Raw genomic sequence first — 19752 nt, 5'->3', positions numbered from 1 at the left:
GATGGTAATCCTTTAACTGGCTAATGGGAAATTAAAAGTTGGGCAAAATTGATAGGTTCAATTTTCATCAGCAGATAATTGTTATTAGAAATAATATCCTAGAGGTCAAAATTTTAATCTTTTATCTTAAAACAGGTTTATAAAAAAGGGAGGAGGAAGAATGTAGAGAAGTGGGAAAAAGAGGACCATCCAGCAATGAAAAACTGCAATATAAAATTATGCTTGTTTCTTTTTTTAACTATTATTCTTAATTGTGGAAAAAATACCCATGAAATAAACATGATCATCTTAACCATTTTGGTCTACAGTTCATTTTTAAGTCACTAGTGGCATTAACTACATTCGCATTGCTGTGAAGCCATCACCCCCGTGTATCTGCAGAACTCTTTTTATCTTGGAATGAACTCCTAAACCCATTAAACGACAACGCCTCATTCACCTGGAGTTGTTTTTTGCAACAACTAGAAAAAATGCTGTTTCTTGTTGAAAAGAAAAGGTACAAACTCTCCCTTTTTATTGAAGCATAGTTGCTATATGATAAGTTATAGGTATGTGTGCGTGGGTGTTGTCACTTCAGTTGTGTCTGACTCTTTGTGACCCCATGGACTGTTGCCTGTCAGGCTCCTCTGTCCACAGGATTCTCCAGGCAAGAACAGTGGAGTGGGTTTCCATGCCCTCCTCCAGGAGATCTTCCCAACCCAGGGATCGAACTTGTGTCTCCTACAGCTTCTCATTGCAGGCAGATTCTTTACCACTGAGCCACTGGGGAAGCCCAAGTTACAGGGATACAATAGAGTGATCCACAATTTTTAAATTTATAATTATTATGAAGTATTGACTATATCCCCTGTGTTATATAACATCCTTGTAGCTTATTTTGTATATAGGAATTTGTGCCTCTGAATGCCTTTATTCCTCTCCGCTATCCCTCTCCCCACTGGTAACCATTAGTTTGTAGTTTGTTTTCTGTATCTGTGAGTCGGTTTCATTTTTGTTATATTCACTGGTTTGTTGTATTTTTTTAGATTCCACATATAAGTGATATCATACAGTATTTGTCTTTCTATGTCTGATTTATTTCCTTTAGAATAATATACTCCAAGCCTTTCCCTATTGTTGCAAGTGGAAATTTTTCATTATTTTTATGGCTAGGTGGTATTCCAGTATTCCACAATATCACACACACACACACACACACACACACACACACACACACACTTAGGTTGCTTCCATATCTTGGAACTTCTAAATAATGCTTCTATGAACATTGGGGTGATGTATCTTTTTGAAGTAGTTGGCTTTTCTGGGAGTATTTGCTTATTTGTTTATTTTGGATATATACTCAGGAGTACAATTGCTGGTTTATATTATAGTTCTAGTTTTCCATTTTTGAGAAAGCTCCATACTGTTTTACCTGGCAGCTGTACCAATTTACATTCTCACCAGCAGTGTATGAAGTTTCTGTTTATTCCATATCCTCATCAGCAGTTGTTATTTGTGCTCTTTTGATGGTAGCCAGTCTGATGAGTGTGAGGTGATGTCTCACTGTGGTTTTGATTTGCAAATCCCTGATGATTAGTGTTGTTGAGCATCTTTTTAAGTGCCCATTGGCCACCTGCATTTCTGCTTTGGAAAAATGTCTATTCAGGTCTTCTTTTGGCTATTTTTTTACATTAAGTTAGTTGTATGAGCTGTTTATACATGCTGAATGTTAACCCCTTATCAATCATATCATTTGCAAATATTTTATCCATTCAGTAGGCTGTATTTTCAATTTATTGATAGTTCCCTTTGCTGTACAAAAGTTTTTAAGTTTAATTAGGTCTCATTTTTGCTTTTATTTCCTTTGCTTTAGGAGGCAGATCAAAAAATAGTGCTATGATTTATGTCAAAGAGTGTGCTGCCTATGTTTTCTACTAGGCGTTTTATAGAATCCTGTATTGCATTTATATTTTTAATTCATTTTTACTTTATTTTTGTATATGGTATTAGAGAACGTTCTAAATTCATTGATTTGCATGATGATGTCCAGCTTTTCCAACACCTCTTGCTGAGGAGACTTGTTTTCCCTAAAATAAATTCTGTCTCCCTTGTCTTAGAATAAATGATAAGAATTGAATGGGTTTATTTCTTAGTTCTCTATTCTGTTCCATTTATCTATATATCTGTTTTTGTGCCATTACCCTACTATTTTGATTTCTGTAACTTCGTAGTATAATCTGAAGCCAGGAACTCTGATTCCTCTGGCTCGGTTCTTTCTGAAGACTGTTGGCTACTTGGGATCTTTTGTGTTTTCAGTCAATTTTTAGAATAATTTGTTCTAGTTTTGTGAAAAATTCCATTGATATATTGGTGGAGACTGCCTTGTATCTGTTGATAGCATTGAGAACTATGATCATTTTAACAATAGTAATTTTTCCAATCCAGCAGCATGCTTTCTATCTGTTGGTATCATCTTCAGTTTCTTTCATCATTGTGACACAACTTACCAAGTGCAGGTCTTTTATCTGCTGAGGCAGGTTTTATGGCTAGGTATCTTACTCTTTTTGATGGAATGATAAATGGAATCATTTCCTTATCTTTCTGACAGTTCATTGTTAGGGCATGGAAATGTGTAAGGAATATTTTCAAATTTTAATGACATTACACACAATTGTTACAAGGAGAAAACATGATTCAGAGGAGGCACAAAATTGCAGTTTCATAACTGATCCTGACAACAACTCAAGTAAATTGGGGTCTGCATCAGATGTAAAAATACAGGCAATTTCAGACTCCTTTATTTACAAGTAAACTATATAAACAGCACAGTTCTGTTTGTCAAAATCCCTATTCTGAGAATGTCATCATGGATGAAGAAAGCTAGGGAGGTAGCTAATGCACACAATTCTTACTTAAGACAATAAGAATTCTAAATGAAAATTAGAACTAGAGGCCAACACCAAATATGAGAACAAATGTCTGTGTATTAATTTTGTATCCTAAATGTAATTAAATACATTGATTGGCTCTAGTAGTTTTCTGGTGGTATTTCTAGAATTTTCTAAGTGTAGTATCATGTCACCTGCAAACAGTGACAGTTTTAATTCTTCCTTTCCAATTTGGATTCCTCTTCTTTTTTGTCTGATTCCTGTGGACAGGAATTGTAATACTATGCTGAATAAAAGTGGCAAGGGTGAACATCCTTATCTTTTTTTCTGATCTTAGGGGAAATGCTTTCAGCTTTTCACCATAGAGCATGATGTGAGCTGTGGTCTATCATATATGGCCTTTATTATGCTGAGGTATTTTTCCTCTATGCCCATTTAATGAAGAGGTTTCTTTCTTTCTTTTTTTTTTTGGACCATAAATGGATGCTGAATTTTGTCAGAAGAATTCTACCCTTCTCTTGAAATGTCATATTGCTTTTATTGTTCAATTTATTAAAGTGGTAAATCTCACTGATCAATTTGCCATATTGAAGTCTTTGCATCCTTGGGATAAATGCAACTTGATCGTGGTGTATGAGCCTTTTAACATATTGTTGGATTTGGATTGCTAATATTTGGATGAGGATTTTTACACCATGTTCTTCCGTAATATTTTGTTGTTATTTAGTTGCTAAGTCGTGTTCAACTCTTTTGCAATACCATGCAACACAGCCTGCCAGGCTCCTCTGTCCATGGGATTTCCCAGGCAAGAATATTGGAATGGGTTGCCATTTCATTCTCCAGGGTATCTTCCCAACCTAAGAAATGAACGCACATCTCCTGCATTGGCAAGTGGATTTTTTACCACTAAGCCACCTGGCAAGCCCTTGTATTTGTGTATGTGTGTGTGTGTTTGTGTGTGTGTGTATGTGTGTGTGTGTGTAGAGAGAGAAAGAGAAAGAGGGAGGGAGGGTAAAGGAAAGAAGGAGAGAGTGGGTTAATAATTTAAATCATATCAAACATCTTTTCTGATTACAACATTATGAGACTAGAAATCAATTACAAGTAAAAGCTGAAAAAATAAAAAAAAAACATGTGGAGGTTAAGTAATACCTATTAAACAATAATGGATGACTAAAAACATCAAAAAGGAAATAAAAAAATACCTACAGACAAATGAAAACAAAGATGTGATGATCCAAAACCTATGGAATACAGTAAAAGCAGTTCTAAGAGAGAAGTTTATGGTGATACAAGCTTATCTCAGAAAACAAGAAAAATTGCAAATAAGCAGCCTATCCTTATACCTAAGGGAAGCAAGAAAGAAGAACAAATGCCCCAAGTTAGTAGAAGGAAAGAAATCATAAAGAGCAGAAATACATGAAATAGAGATTTTTAAAAAGACAGAAAAGATCAATGAAACTAAAATCTTGTTCTTTAAAAAGACAAACAAAATTGATAATCCTTTAACCTGACTCATCAAGAAAAAAAAAAAGGGAGAGGACCCAAATCAATAAATTCAGAAATGAACAGGACAAGTTACAACTGACACTACAGAGATACGAAAGACCATAAAAGACGACTATGAACTACATGTCAATAAAACAGACAACTTAGAAGAAACGGATACATTCTTAGTCATGTACTATTTCCCAAGAGTGAACAAGGAAGAACTAGACAATCTGAACAGACAAATTACCAGTAATTAAATTGAATCAGTAATTAAAAATTCCCAACAAACAAAAGTCCAGGACCAGATGACTTCACAAGGGAATTCTACCAAACATTTAGAGAAGTTAGCACCTATTCTCAAACTATTCCAAAGAATTGTAGAGGAAGGAACAGTTCAAGTCCTTAATATCACTGTGATACTAAAACAAGACAAAAATATCAGGGAAAAAAACAAAATTACAGCCTAATACCACTGATGAGGCTTCCCTGGTGGCTTGGCAGATCAGCCTGCAAATAAATAGCACTTATATATACATGCTATTGTTTTAAATTTCTGATTTCTTAGTTTCAAATGCATTTGAAAAACTCTGCATTTGTACTCTCCTCTCATAATTACTGTTTTCGATATTGTGTTTTGCATCTAATTGTTTTTTGTATCCCTTAATTGCTAAGTGTGGATAGAGAATTTCACTATTGTCTTTTAACCTCACTGCCAATGATTTCCTCCTTTTACTGTATGTTTGCTTTAACCAATGAGGTTTTTACTTTTGTAATTTTCATGTGTCTATTTGCAGCCTTTTCTTTTCTGCCTAGACGAGTTCCTTTAGTATTTTGTTGTAAAGTTGGTTTGGTTGTGCTATACTCTTTTACCTTCTTCTAGTCTGTAACACTTCTATTCTCTCCATCAAACATGAAGGAAAGCCTTGCTGGGTAGAGTATTTTTGGTTATAGATATATCGAGAGTCCCTTGGACTGCAAGGAAATCCAACCAGTCAACCCTAAAAGAAATCAGTCCTGACTATTCACTGGAAGGACTGATGCTGAAGCTGAAACTCCAATATTCTGGCTACCCAATGCAAAGAATTGACTCATTGGAAAAGACCCTGATGCTGGGAAAGATTGAAGGCAGGAGGAGAAAGGGACGACAAAAGAGATGGTCAGATGGCATCAGCAACTCAGTGGACATGAGTTTGTGCAAGCTCCAGGAGTTGGTGATGGGCAGGGAAATCTGGTGTACTGCAGTCCATAGGGTCGCAAAGAGTGGGACATGAATGAGTGACTGAACTGATATATATATATATATATATTCCCCTTTCATCACTTTAAATATCTCACGTCATTCCCTTCTAGCCTGCAGTTTCTGCTCAAAAGTCAGCTGATTGCCTTATAAGAGTTCCTTTTATGTTACTTGTTACCTTACACTTGCTGCTTTTAGTATTTTCTTTCCAATGTATGCTATTTTAATTACAATCTGCCTTGGTTTCTTCCTCTTTCAGTAAATACTCCATGGAACTCTCTGTCCTTCTTGAAATAGGATGACTATTTCCTTCAAATAGTTTCTCAGTTGCCCTCTCTCCCTATTCTCCTTCTGAGACTCCTGTAGTGAGGATATTAGTGTGCTTGACCCAGAGGCCTCTTAAAACTATTCTCATTTCTTTTAATTCTTTTTTCTTTCTTCTGTTCTGCTTCAGTGATTTCCACTTCTCTGTTTTCAGCTGGCTGATCCATTCCTCTGTATCATTTAATCTACTTACTATTCATCCTTCTAGAGTATGTTTTCATTTATTTATTGTACTCTTCACCTCTGTTTGGTTCTTTACATTTTCTAACTCTTTGTGAATAATGTTTAACTTCTCACTCTGCATCCATTTCTTCCTCTTCTGAGAGAGAAGAATGGATCATCTTCATGATCATTATTCTGGACTCCTTTTCAGGTAGATTGCTTACGTTCACTTTACTTAGTTCTTCTTGGGTTTTATCTGGTCCTTATGTGGAACATGTTCCTCTGCCACTTCATTTTGCCTAAGTTGCTGTTTGTATCTTTATGTATTTGGTAGGTTAGATATATTTCCCAATCTTGGAGAAATAGCATAATGTAGGAAACATTCCATGCATCCCAGCAGCACACTTCTCTCTTGCCACACAAAATGTATGCTCTGGAGTCTCCCCTCCTGAGGGCTGTCTGAGTCCTGTTGTGGTGAGCAGACTATGTCAGCAGTCTGGTAGGCTTGACTTATTCCTGGTTTGGTTTGTTGCTAGGCCCTGCCGTGTGTGAAGGCTATTGGCTACTGGTTGGTACCACTTGGTCATGGGAAGCTGACTACAGAACCCCAGTGGCCCCCATGGGTTACTGTTGGCTGACTGCTGGATGGATTCGGGGTCTGGAAGATCCATGGCTCTTTTCCACTCGCTGGTAGATTATGCCAGGTTCTGGGGTTAGTGCTGCACTTCTGGCAGGCAGCACAATGACCTGAAATGTGTTTGCAGGGCCCAAAGCTCTTGTCCTGAAGTTTGTGTTGGCCTGCTAGTGGGCAGGGCAGGCCCCAGATATTCCCAGGGCATGGTCTGGCATGCTGAGGACAGGATGAGTCCACGGGTTGTATGATTTAGTTTTCCTGCACGTGGAGTCTACCTCTTAGTATGTGAGGCTAGTCAAGTCTCGAGCAGGCTTCCTGAGAGCAGAATCAGAGCCCAAGTGATTCTGGGACTGATCTCTGCCTGCTCATGGATGGAGCTTGTTCCTGGGCCCTCTGATAGGCAGGATCATGCTCCAGGTTGCAATGGGCTCAGGAGGACTTTAGGCAGACTGCTGGCTGATGGGTGGGGCTGTGACCTCATCTGATGTGTTGCTTGGCCTGAGAGGCTCTAGTACTACCACCTACTGGCTATTGGGTGGGCCCATGTTTTGGTGCTAAGGAGCTAGTGGGAGGATCCCCTAGCTGTCAACAATGGTGCCTGTCAACACCAGTGTCCACGTGGCAGAAGAAACTCTAAAAATTGCCGCCAGTGTCTATGTCACACCTGCCATTGCCCCTGCCTCTTCAGGAGTCTCTCCAAGACAGTAGTAGTTCTGTGTGGTTTTGTATGCTCCCTTTAAGAGTGAACTCTCTATTTCCCTCAGTCTTGTGGGATTCCCCAAATTAAGTACCACTGGCCTTCCAAGCCAAATGCTCTGAGGGCTCATCTTCCCAGTGCAGGACTCCTAGGCAGGGGAACCTGATGTGAGGCTCAGAACTCTCACCCCTTTGGGAGAACCACTGTAGCATAATTATTCTCCAGTTTGTGGTTCATCTAGCCATTGCCATGGGGCTTGACTATATGGCAAGTTCACCTCTTCTATTATCTCATTGTAGTTCCATGTTTTTAGTTTTAGAAGATTTTTTCTGGTAGATTCTGGCTTCCCTGGTGGTTCAGACAGTAAAGAATCTGCTTGCAATGCTGGAGACCTGGGTTTGATCCCTGAGTCAGGAAGATCCCCTAGAGAAGGGAATGGCTATCCACTCCAGTATTCTCACCCAGAGAATCCCATGGACAGAGGAGCCTGGAAGGCTACAGGCAGTAGGGTCTCAAAGAATTGGACAACACTGAGTGACTAACACTTTCACTTTTTTTTCTGGCCTTTTTAACTGAAGGTTGTTCTGCAAATAGTTGTTTTTTGGTGTGCTCTGGAGAGGTGAGCTTAGAGTGTTGCTACTCTGCCATCTTGGTCAATCTCTCAATAAGCTGAATTTTAACACTGGATGATATTGTCAGGGATGCATGCATTTAAAGACATGTTTTTATACAGTTTTTCATTCTCTAAAGAGGAATTTTAGATCCCTTTAGACTGAATGTTTATTCAGTGAAGGTTAATAAAGTTACCACCTTTCTTTATACTTCCTCTAAATTTCCACTTGCCTTTTAATTTTGGGGTATCTAGGGGATTGTTCATCTGAGGTAGCAAAGACACTCTTCTCAGTCACCATGGAAATGCTAATTAAAACTATAATTAGATAGCACAACACATTCACTAGAGTGCTAAAATAAAAATTTCTTGTAATTTCAAGTGTTGGTAAAGAGGTGAAGCAAGTAGGACTCTTATACGCTGTCGGTGGGAAAGCAAATTAGCACAACCAGTTTGGGAAAGTTGCAGTATCTACTAAAAATGAACATATATGCAATGTATAATTAATAACATATCCAAGAGAAATGTGCATATCCATGTTCCCAAAGACAAGAATGTAAGAGCCCAAAGTGGCCATGATAAAATAGTATATAGCATTGAAAGGTAAATTATTACTGCTACACATAGAAGTCTCACATAAGTAATATTGAGAACAGGCCACACAAAAAAACATGTACAAATTCTATCATTCTGTTTATGTAAAACTCAAAGAAAGGTGAAATAACTAATGGCATTTGAATTTAGGAAAACTGCTATCTTATTGAGGATTGGGATTTATAATTTTGGAAGAAAAAGAGCACCTTCAACTACACTGATTTAGTACTATTTCTTAATTTGAGTGGTTAACACACATGTCTGTTGGTTTTGTGATAATTTATTGAGCTGTTCACCTATAATTTGTGCACTAAGCATATTTAACAAAAATCTTTAATTAATCAATTATATATGATTATACCATATGCCAGATAACATATATGATATTAAAATAGAAAAATAAAAAGCACTTCATTATTCCACTGATGCATAGACTTCAAGTTTTTTTTTCTATATGAATATTCATACATTGGCACTTAGCATTTATAGTTTTTCTAACAGAAATTATCAAAATTGTTTAACAAAAATAAGAAAATCTGAGTAGACCAAGCTTCTATAGTCCTGGAAGCATTAAACATTAAAAAATAATCTACCAGTTCCAATAACCTTTCATATTAATTTACCACTAAATTTTCCTAACTTTTAAAAAATATGGAATTTCCACACAATATTAAAAATATCTATCTTAGCAAGTAAATTTGAGAGGGATAAGACATGCTTTTCATTTTTTTTTCCTTGAGCAACACTTCTTTCCCTTGTGATTTGTTGATTAGGACTTCTTTTTATTTATTTGTTTCCTCTCTTTTCATGAATAATTATCATGTTTTATTTGTTTGCCATATTGGTCATTATTTTTTTCCTCATAATTTTCATCATTGTCCTTATCTTCTGCATTCTAAAAGTGCTTCTTCAGTCTGCTTTCCATAAATCTAATTATGTTAGTTGTTGCCTACAAAAGTGAGTGAAAGTTGCTCAGTCATGTCTGTTTCTCTGCGACCCCATGGAATTCTCCAGGCCAGAAGACTGGAGTGGGTAGCTGTTCCCTTCTCCAGGGGATTTTCCCAACCCAGGAATCAAACCCAGATCTCCCACATTGCAGGTGGATTCTTTACCAACTGAGCCACCAGGGAAGCCCAAGAATATTGGAGTGGGTAGCTTGTTCCTTCTCCAGAGCAGATCTTTCTGACCCAGGAATTGAACTGGGGTCTCTGGCATTGCAGTCAGATTCTTTACCAGCTGAGCTACCAGGGAAGTCCCTTGCCTATGAAGGCCAATTTAATTCTTCTATTATATTTTCTGTTTCCTTTCAATCCTTTGCATTTCAACTTTCTCAATTTTAATGGCTTGTATTTCTAAGTTAATCAATGCATATGTTAAAAGGATAAAATATAATTTTCTAAGATATCATTCTGGTTTTCATATTAACTCATTGATCCACATATGCTTTACCTCAGGTTTTCATTCCCCACATTAAAGTAATCATTATCAAGATCATGGTTGACTTTGATTGTGTTGTTGCTATTGCTTCTGTATTTGAGAATGTGAGAAAAATCCATTGAAGGGTAGTATTTCTCAACAGACAAGGCATAAGACTGACCATTAGCCCTTGGTCCTACTGATAACTTGATTTTTCTGTATAAAGCCTCTAAGCTTCACAGTTGAGTAGACTGTGAACAACCTCAGGCTTAAATTCCAATGAGTATCAGACATTCAAAGCCTCTGTTAGAATGCTAGTGTACCATCCTCTCTCCACACTCTGTCGTTCTCTGATCACACACATACACAGTACTATTACTGTCGTCCCTAATCCCATTATCACCACATCTGCAAAACCTATCTTTCTCTTTGGTTACAATGTATTTCCATAAGTCATTCCTTCCTTTCTACCCTTTTCAGAGGGATCAGGAAAGATAATCCTAAAATGAATACAGATATGAAGGCACTGATTGAGGGAGGTGCCAAGATACGGCAGCTTAACTCTTTAAGTCATACCAATCATGGATTTCTGAGTTAGCAGGCAGAAAGTAAGTGAGGAACACAGAGTCTCGCTCTCTATTACTTAAGGCCATGGGCTTCCTCTACTTCAGATTGCAAATTTTTTTTTTTTAATTAATTTTATTTTATTTTTAAACTTTACATAATTGTATTAGTTTTGCCAAATGGAGTCTTCCCAGAAGCTAAAAATAGATTGGTTGAAAGTCTCAGTTTTGAATTTTGTCATGAATTTTTCATCTTTATCTGTGCCCTTATAGCCAGTTTAAGTTGCATTAAAGACTATTAATCTGGTAGAACTTCCAACCAACAACTGACATCTTAAACTGTGATTAAAAAACCAACCCCTCAGCATCATTTGGAGAAAAATTCAATCTTCCTCTAATATTTACTCACAACCAAAAGTTATTCCTGAACATCTGTGCAATATTACTTTGACACAGATGGCAAAATAGTTATTAATAACATAGCACATGTAAATATTTGGATCCATTTCAGTAGAACTGAGAAAGCCACAAAACTGTCTTATGAAGTAAATTTTCATTGCTGACTCAGTGTTCATTTTACTTTGCCCCCAAAGTGTTGTAATCTTCTTTGGTACTTTTTGAAATAAACAAGTAACATTTATTTTCAGACTTTTGTAGTGTAGTGGGGAGAAGAATTCATTTACATTTCATAGCTGGCCCAGATCGACTTTATTTCTTAGAATTATACAAGGTCTATACACTGTTCAGGAAGTGACAAGGCCCAGCCTTCTAAATACAACTTAACTTCACTTTTCAAAGAATAAATAAAATGAAAAAAGAAGGGGAAGAAACATATCATGAGAAAATCAGCAGCATATCAAATGTTTTTTTTTAAGTCTTGGTTTCTTATAAATAAAAAGAAATCACCCCTATAAACTCTCAACTTTTTTTTTTTCATGTTAATTGTTTTATATAACTCTTTTAAGATACTTTGTTATGGTCAATTCTCTTTCAATGATTGTGAACAATTTGGAATTCAATCTTTTGACCCTTAGATTATAAAACAAGCTTCTTGCTGTATGTTGAGGCAATAGGAGCAGTATGAAAAGACATGTACTAGAAGCCTGAATGTAGATTTACCGTCTGGTTTACAGGTTGGTGCCAATCTCCACATGCTAATTGGTCTGTATCACGAGAAGTGTGGAAACAGAGGACAAGCATTAGAAACTTTTACAGACATTTAGTAATTTTATGTCTGTAAGATAATGACAAATGATAATAAATATGTGGATTTGTATATTTTAGCATATTATATTTATACGCCTTTTAGTCATTTCCTAGTAATAATTTTTTTTAGCAATTTTATAAAAGCATTCAGTCTATAATGGATTTAAATGAATTAACAGTGACTGACCCTTAACCACAGGGTCTGAGAAGCACAGAGCTATATGCACACGGAATGTATTCGACATGCTGGACCTCAATTTCTCCATCTCTAAAAATATGAGAAAAGATCCCGACTTTGTCTTCCATAGAGATTATACAGAAACTAGACAGAATTACTTATTCATAAATTATTTATAAGCTCTAACATGAAGAGCTGTCTCATTGGAAAAGACCCCGATGCTGGGAAAGACTGAAGGCATGAGGAGAAGGGGGCAACAGAGGATGAGATGATTAGGTGGCATCACCGACTCAAGGGACATGAGTGTGAGTGAACTCTGGGAGATAGTGAAAGACAGGGAAGCCTGGAGTGCTACAGACCATGGCGTCACAAAGAGTCAGACGCAACTGAGCAACTGAACAACATAAGACTTCATATAAGTATATGGCTGTTATATTCTAAGTAATAATCACTTGGGAAACAGCACAGTATCTTAGCTAAAAGAAGCTTGGTATTTATTAGATGCCTAATACATGTCTGTTGGCTTTATGCATAAACATAAGAACAGAAACTCAGGCATCAGACAGAACTACATTCAATTGTCACAGGAGCAATGTGTGATTTAACGCAGGCCACACATCTTTCAAAAGCACAGTTTCTCCATCAGCAAAATGAGAGTAATAATAGCTTCAAACTTAAGGGTTGTTGTGATATTCAATAAAGTAATGCAGCATTTAGTATTTAGTATGTGACACATGGAATGCATTCAATAAATATTAGTCATATCTTTTATCTCCTCTTCTTTGCTAAGGAAATGCTCAACTGTTCATAGGCAATTTCTTACTTAATTTGTAGGAAAATACAACAAGGAAACAACCATAATCTACATTTTAAAATTAGAAAATAAGACTGAAAGAATTAAGGAACTTTCACAAAGTCACAAAGCTACTTTAAATCCCTGTCTGTCTATAACGGAATTGGTGACTTTTCCCACCTAATACCATCTCCCTAAGGTATTCTAAGTAATGAGAATAAATTTCATAGGCAATATTTTAGAAGCATTCTCATTTTTATTTATAAGCTCTGAGGATATTTTGTGTAAGAAATGGCATGAACAGACTTAATAATGCATAAAAGAGACACCCATGAACCATCTCTGTCACTTACCAGTTTGACTCGTTGATCTCCTCATGCTGGGGTGTTTTTAGTATAGTGCTCTAAGTCTCTTTCATAACCTTGCTTCAAGGCTGCCAAAACATGCAAAAAGAAGAATAATATTTGCTTCTGGAAGGATTTCCATATGTTAGTGGCCAGAATAATAATTCAAATTTACATAGCATGTTTTATAAAACATTTAAAGAAACACAATAGGGATTAACCTTTTCACATGTTTGGTGTTTTGCATCCTGAAAGCAAAAATAGTATCATGCTTTACCCTGGAATTCTCAGAACAGGACAAAGTATCTATCATCTAGCCATTCATTAAATTCTTTCTTTTTTTTTTTTTGTTAAATAGTTGAAAGAAGGAAACTTATGTTCAAATAATTAATATATTTGAAGATTTTCAATCTTCCACTTCAGAGGCAAAATGGTATTTTGTTATAATGCACTTGTCTGAAAAGAAGAAGAAAATAAACCTGAAGGAGAAAGTATTTTTTGCTATGCCAATAAACCTGACATTTCAAAGGATAAAATTTGACAATGAGGTCAACATGCAAGACACAGATTATTCTGTATAGTTTCAGTATTTAATAATTATTGAATGAAACTAAAAATCTATTATCAAAAATAATTACTATATATTTATACAGGAAATTTAAATACAATGAATTCTAAGTGTGAATTTACTTTTGGAGTAACTATACATTTGAAAAAGGGAAATAAAATGTTCTTTTTAGATTCAGAATGTCTTTCCCATTGTCCTAATGCTACTTCCCAACTCTGCTCAACTCTACTCTGCAATCCACAAAAACACAGAAGGATAAAGAAAAGAAAGATTAGTTGACAAAAAAAAAAAAAAAACAGTAAATGCTATCCTAGGGTAGTGTTTATTAACTCAAAAATAAGTGTAATGAGATGAACTGTTTCTTAAAATAATTAATCACTGGTCTTCTAACTCATATTTTATACCATTGTCTCTTTGATATTGTGACTTTTTTGACCAATAATAATAGTCATATCATAGCATAATGGTGATGATTACAATTTTTTTGCTTACAATGTATCAGGAATTCCATTTATCAGTTTATAGGAATTGTCTAATTTAATATTTCAGATCAGATAAGTCGCTCAGTCGTATCTGACTCTTTGCAACCCCACGAATCACAGCACGCCAGGCCTCCCTGTCCATCACCAACTCCCGGAGTTCACTTAGACTCATGTCCATCGAGTCAGTGATGCCATCCAGCCATCTCATCCTCTGTTGTCCCCTTCTCCTCTTGCCCCCAATCCCTCCCAGCATTAGAGTCTTTTCCAATGAGTCAACTCCTTGCATGAGGTGGCCAAAGTATTGGAGTTTCCGCTTTAGCATCATTCCTTCCAAAGAAATCCCAGGGCTGATCTCCTTTAGAATGGACTGGTTGGATCTCCTTGCAGTCCCAGGGACTCTCAAGAGTCTTCTCCAACACCACAGTTCAAAAGCATCAATTATTCGGTGCTCAGCCTTCTTCACAGTCCAACTCTCATATCCATACATGATGACAGGAAAAACCATAGCCTTGACTAGACAAACCTTTGTTGGTAAAGTAATGTCTCTGCTTTTGAATATGCTATCTAGGTTGGTCATAACTTTCCATCCAAGGAGTAAGCATCTTTTAATTTCATGGCTGCAGTCACCATCTGTAGTGATTTTGGAGCCAAGAAAAATAAAGTCTGACACTGTTTCCACTGTTTCCCCATCTATTTCCCATAAAGTGATGGGACCGGATGCCATGATCCTCATTTCTGAATGTTGAGCTTTAAGCCAACTTTTTCACTCTCCACTTTTACCTTCATCAAGAGGCTTTTTAGTTCCTCTTCACTTTCTGCCATAAGGGTGGTGTCATCCGCATATCTGAGGTTATTGATATTTCCCCTGGTAATCTTGATTCCAGCTTGGGCTTCTTCCAGCCCAGCATTTCTCATGATATACTCTGCATAGAAGTTAAATAAACAGGGTGACAATATACAGCCTTGACGAACTCCTTTTCCTATTTGGAACCAGTCTGTTGTTCCATGTCCAGTTCTAACTGTTGCTTCCTGACCTGCATACAAATTTCTCAAGAGGCAGATCAGGTGGTCTGGTATTCCCATCTCTTTCAGAATTTTCCACAGTTGATTGTGATCCACACAGTCAAAGGCTTTGGCATAGTCAAGAAAGCAGAAAGAGATGTTTTTCTGGAACTCTCTTGCTTTTTCCATGATCCAGCGGATGTTGGCAATTTGATCTCTGGTTTCTCTGCCTTTTCTAAAACCAGCTTGAACATCAGGAAGTTCACGGTTCACATATTGCTGAAGCCTGGCTTGGAGAATTTGGAGCATTACTTTACTAGCGTGTGAGATGAGTGCAATTGTGCAGTAGTTTGAGCATTCTTTGGCATTGCCTTTCTTTGGGATTGGAATGAAAACTGACCTTTTCTAGTCCTGTGGCCACTGCTGAGTTTTCCAAATGTGCTGGCATATTGAGTGCAGCACTTTCACAGCATCATCTTTCAGGATTTGGAATAGCTCAACTGGAATTCTATCACCTCCACTAGCTTTGTTCGTAGTGATGCGTTCTAAGGCCCACTTGACTTCACATTCCAGGATGTTTGGCTCTAGGTCAGTGATCACACCATCGTGATTATCTGGGTCGTGAAGATCTTTTTTGTACAGTTCTTCTGTGTATTATTGCCATTTCTTCTTAATATCTTCTGCTTCTGTTAGGTCCATACCATTTCTGTCCTTTATCAAGCCCATCTTTGCATGAAATGTTCCTTTGATATCTCTGATTTTCTTGAAGAGATCTCTAGTCTTTCCCATTCTGTTGTTTTCCTTTATTTATTTGCATTGATCGCTGAAGAAGGCTTTCTTATCTCTTCTTGCTATTCTTTGGAACTCTGCATTCAGATGTTTATATCTTTCCTTTTCTCCTTTGCTTTTCACTTCTCTTCTTTTCACAGCTATTTGTAAGGCCTCCCCAGACAGCCATTTTGCTTTTCTTTTCCATGGGGATGGTCTTGATCCCTGTCTCCTGTACAATGTCATGAACCTCATTCCATAGTTCATCAGGCACTCTATCTATCAGATCTAGGCCCTTAAATCTATTTCTCACTTCCACTGTATAATCATAAGGGATTTGATTTAGGTCATACCTGAATGGTCTAGTGGTTTTCCCTACTTTCTTCAATTTCAGTCTGAATTTGGCAATAAGGAGTTCATGGTCTGAGCCACAGTCAGCTCCTGGTCTTGTTTTTGCTGACTGTATAGACCTTCTCCATCTTTGGCTGCAAAGAATATAATCAATCTGATTTCGGTGTTGACCATCTGGTGATGTCCATGTATAGAGTCTTCTCTTGTGTTTTTGGAAGAGGGTGTTTGTTATGACCAGTGCATTTTCTTGGCAAAACTCTTTAAATTGTAAATTGTTGTAAATTTAATATTTACAACAGCCCTATAAGGTAGGTAACATTAACCTCTCTATATTTTAAAGAGAGAACTCAGGCTCAGATTTAGTAAATTAATAAAGAGTCACTGCTAATAGTCAATAAAGTAGGATTTGACCCTTTCCCTGTATGACCTGTATGCAGGTCAGGAAGCAACAGTTAGAACTGGACATGGAACAATAGACTGGTTCCAAATAGGAAAAGAAGTATGTCAAGGTTGTATATTGTTACCCTGCTTATTTAACTTACATGCAGAGTACATCATGAGAAACGCTGGGCTGGAGGGACCACAAGCTGGAATCAAGATTACCAGGAGAAATATCAAAAACCTCAGATATGCAGATGACACCACCCTTATGTCAGAAAGCAAAGAGGAGGAACTAAAAAGCCTCTTGATGAAAGTGAAAGAGGAGAGTGAAAAAGTTGGCCTAAAGCTCAACATTCAGAAAAATAAGATCATGGCATCTAGTCCCATCCTTTCATGGCAAATAGATGGGGAAACAGTGGAAACAGTGTCAGACTTTATTTTTTGGGGCTCCAAAATCACTGCAGATGGTGACTGCAGCCATGAAATTAAAAGATGCTTATTTACTCCTTGGAAGGAAAGTTACCACCAACCTAGACAGCATATTCAAAAGCAAAGATATTACTTTGCCAACAAAGGTCCGTTTGGTCAAGGCTATGGTTTTTCCAGTAGTCATGTATAGATGTGAGAGTTGGACACTCAAGAGTCAATATTTATCACAGGCTTAGGTTATGCTGATGGTGCTCATCCACTGACTACATATTGGGTCAGATTCAGATGATAGCTCCAAATGATTTAAAATTCAAGTTGTGTATATATGTGTGTATACTATCCATGTGCAAAAATATTACAAAATAAATGAAAGTGAAAAGTGAAAGTGTTAGTTGCTCAATCATACCCAATTATTTGGGAGCCCATGGACTGTAGCCTTCCAAGCTCCTCTGTCCATGGAATTTTCCAGGCAAGAATACTAGAGTGAGCAGCCATTCCCTTCTCCAGGGGATCTTCCTGCCCATGGATGAACCCATGTCTCCTGCATTGCAGGCAGATTCTTTATCATTTGAGCTACCAAGGAAACCCATAACTACTAATAATGGGTTTTAAATTTACATTTTCCTTTTTTAAAAAGTGCCATTACTGTGAGCTTAACAATATTAAATAAGCATATAGCAAACTTCACATATTTCTACTTTATTTTGTAATTTATTAATAATTATGAATAAATAAACATTTTCCTTGCTTTGAAAAATGTGATCTCACCTAGTGCAGGCTCCCTTGAATTCAACAATATATAACAAAATAAATAAAATACTGCCTTTTTGTCACTGGTTAAGATTTTAGATGGGGAAATAGTGGAAAGTGTCAGACTTTATTTTTTGGGGCTCCAAAATCACTGCAGATGGTGACTGCAGCCATGAAATTAAAAGACGCTTACTCCTTGGAAGGAAAGTTATGACCAACCTAGATAGCATATTGAAAAGCAGAGACATTACTTTGCCAACAAAGGTCCATCTAGTCAAGGCTATGGTTTTTCCAGTGGTCACGTATGGATGTGAGAGTTGGACTGTGAAGAAGGCTGAGCACCAAAGAATTGATGCTTTTGAACTGTGGTGTTGGAGAAGACTCTTGAGAGTCTCTTGGACTGCAAGGAGATCCAACCAGTCCATTCTAAAGGAGATCAGTCCTGGGTGTTCTTTGGAAGGAATGATGCTAAAGCGGAATCTCCAGTACTTTGGCCACCTCATGCAAGGAGTTGACTCATTGGAAAAGACTCTAATGCTGGGAGGGATTGGGGGCAGGAGGAGAAAGGGACGACAGAGGATGAGCTGGCTGGATGGCATCACTGACTCAATGGACGTGAGTCTGGGTGAACTCAGGGAGTTGGTGATGGACAGGGAGGCCTGGTGTGCTGCGATTCATGGGGTCGCAAAGAGTTGGACACAACTGAGTGACTGAACTGAACAGAAGTTTTTAGTATTAATAATTTTTACTTTCTACTCTACTTTTTTCTATATTTCCAATATCTTTTATCTTACAGATTTTAGCTACCATTAATTTAGCCCTGTAGTACACCATGCTAGGTATATGTGTTTATATAATTTCATATAAAAATGTGATATCTTATTTAATTCATAAATTTATTAAGTAATGTTAATAATAACAGTTATAATTTTTAGGTATTTACTAGTGGCTCAGATGGTAAAAAATCTGCCCGAAATCCAGGAGACCTGGGTTCTACCTCTGGGTTGGGAAGATCCCTTGTAGAAGGGCATGGCAATCTACTCCAGTATTCTTGCACAGAGAATCCCAAGGACAGAAGAGCCTAGCAGGGTACAGTCCAGAGGATCACAGAGATTTGGACATGACTGAAGAGACTTAGAGTGCACGCAATAGCCATGTACCATTCTAATGTTTTACATGTATTGATTCACTTAATCCTCTTTAAAATAAGCTATTACTATGTTGAGTTTTTAAGATACAGAAATTAGTTCAAGATCATATGACCTAAAAGTAGTAAAACTGAGATTCAAATTTAAGTATGTTAGATTTTATTCTTATAATAAAGTAAAAATTGATATTTTTTGAAGAATCAAGTAAATATCTTCCCTGATGGAAAATATTTTAGCAGCCAATAGTATTGCAGTAGTAAACATAGGACTCAACCTCTATATTACATGCTTTATTAAAAGAAAATGTTTACATTAAAATAAGAAGTATTTGCAAGAGCACAGGAAAAGTCATTATAAACTTTACAGAATAGTGATTCTAGTCCTCATTTCCAAAGCTTAGCAAGAGATTTTTTCATTGCTAAACATTAATTTATTACTTATGATGACTTCCTAAAAGTATGATTTTATCACTGTTGAAGGGATGAAGAAACATAACTAGATACTGAAAGATAGAAATTCAATAGTCGTGTAGACATATAACAAGGATATGCTTATTTCTGACCTTTTCAGCTAATTTCCAAGTAGCAATATATTCCATAAGCAGGTCTCCAAATTCCACTAAAGAAATAGCGATTATTGGGTATACCTACAATCACCATTTCTCCCATTTTAAGTACCATTATTGAAGCATATTTTACCTATGGAATCATACACTCATACACACATACACATGCACACACATATAACCATATGA

General features: G+C 36.9%; 1 protein-coding gene across 2 annotated transcripts in view; it reads right to left on the bottom strand.

Moving 5' to 3' along the window:
• The window catches only part of LINGO2 (leucine rich repeat and Ig domain containing 2), a 1450974-nt gene that overhangs the window by 597171 nt on the left and 834051 nt on the right, over window positions 1-19752 (bottom strand). For both annotated transcript variants that reach the window (XM_027549067.1, XM_027549068.1), the window contains exon 4: window positions 13129-13208. The gene's annotated coding sequence lies outside the window, so the exon portion shown is untranslated. The remainder of the gene's footprint in view (window positions 1-13128; window positions 13209-19752) is intronic.

This window comes from Bos indicus x Bos taurus, chromosome 8 (genome assembly GCF_003369695.1).
Source record: "Bos indicus x Bos taurus breed Angus x Brahman F1 hybrid chromosome 8, Bos_hybrid_MaternalHap_v2.0, whole genome shotgun sequence".
NCBI lineage: Eukaryota > Metazoa > Chordata > Mammalia > Artiodactyla > Bovidae > Bos > Bos indicus x Bos taurus.
Note: the sequence above shows the minus strand (reverse complement) of the source record. Positions and strands in the feature narration are given on the sequence as shown.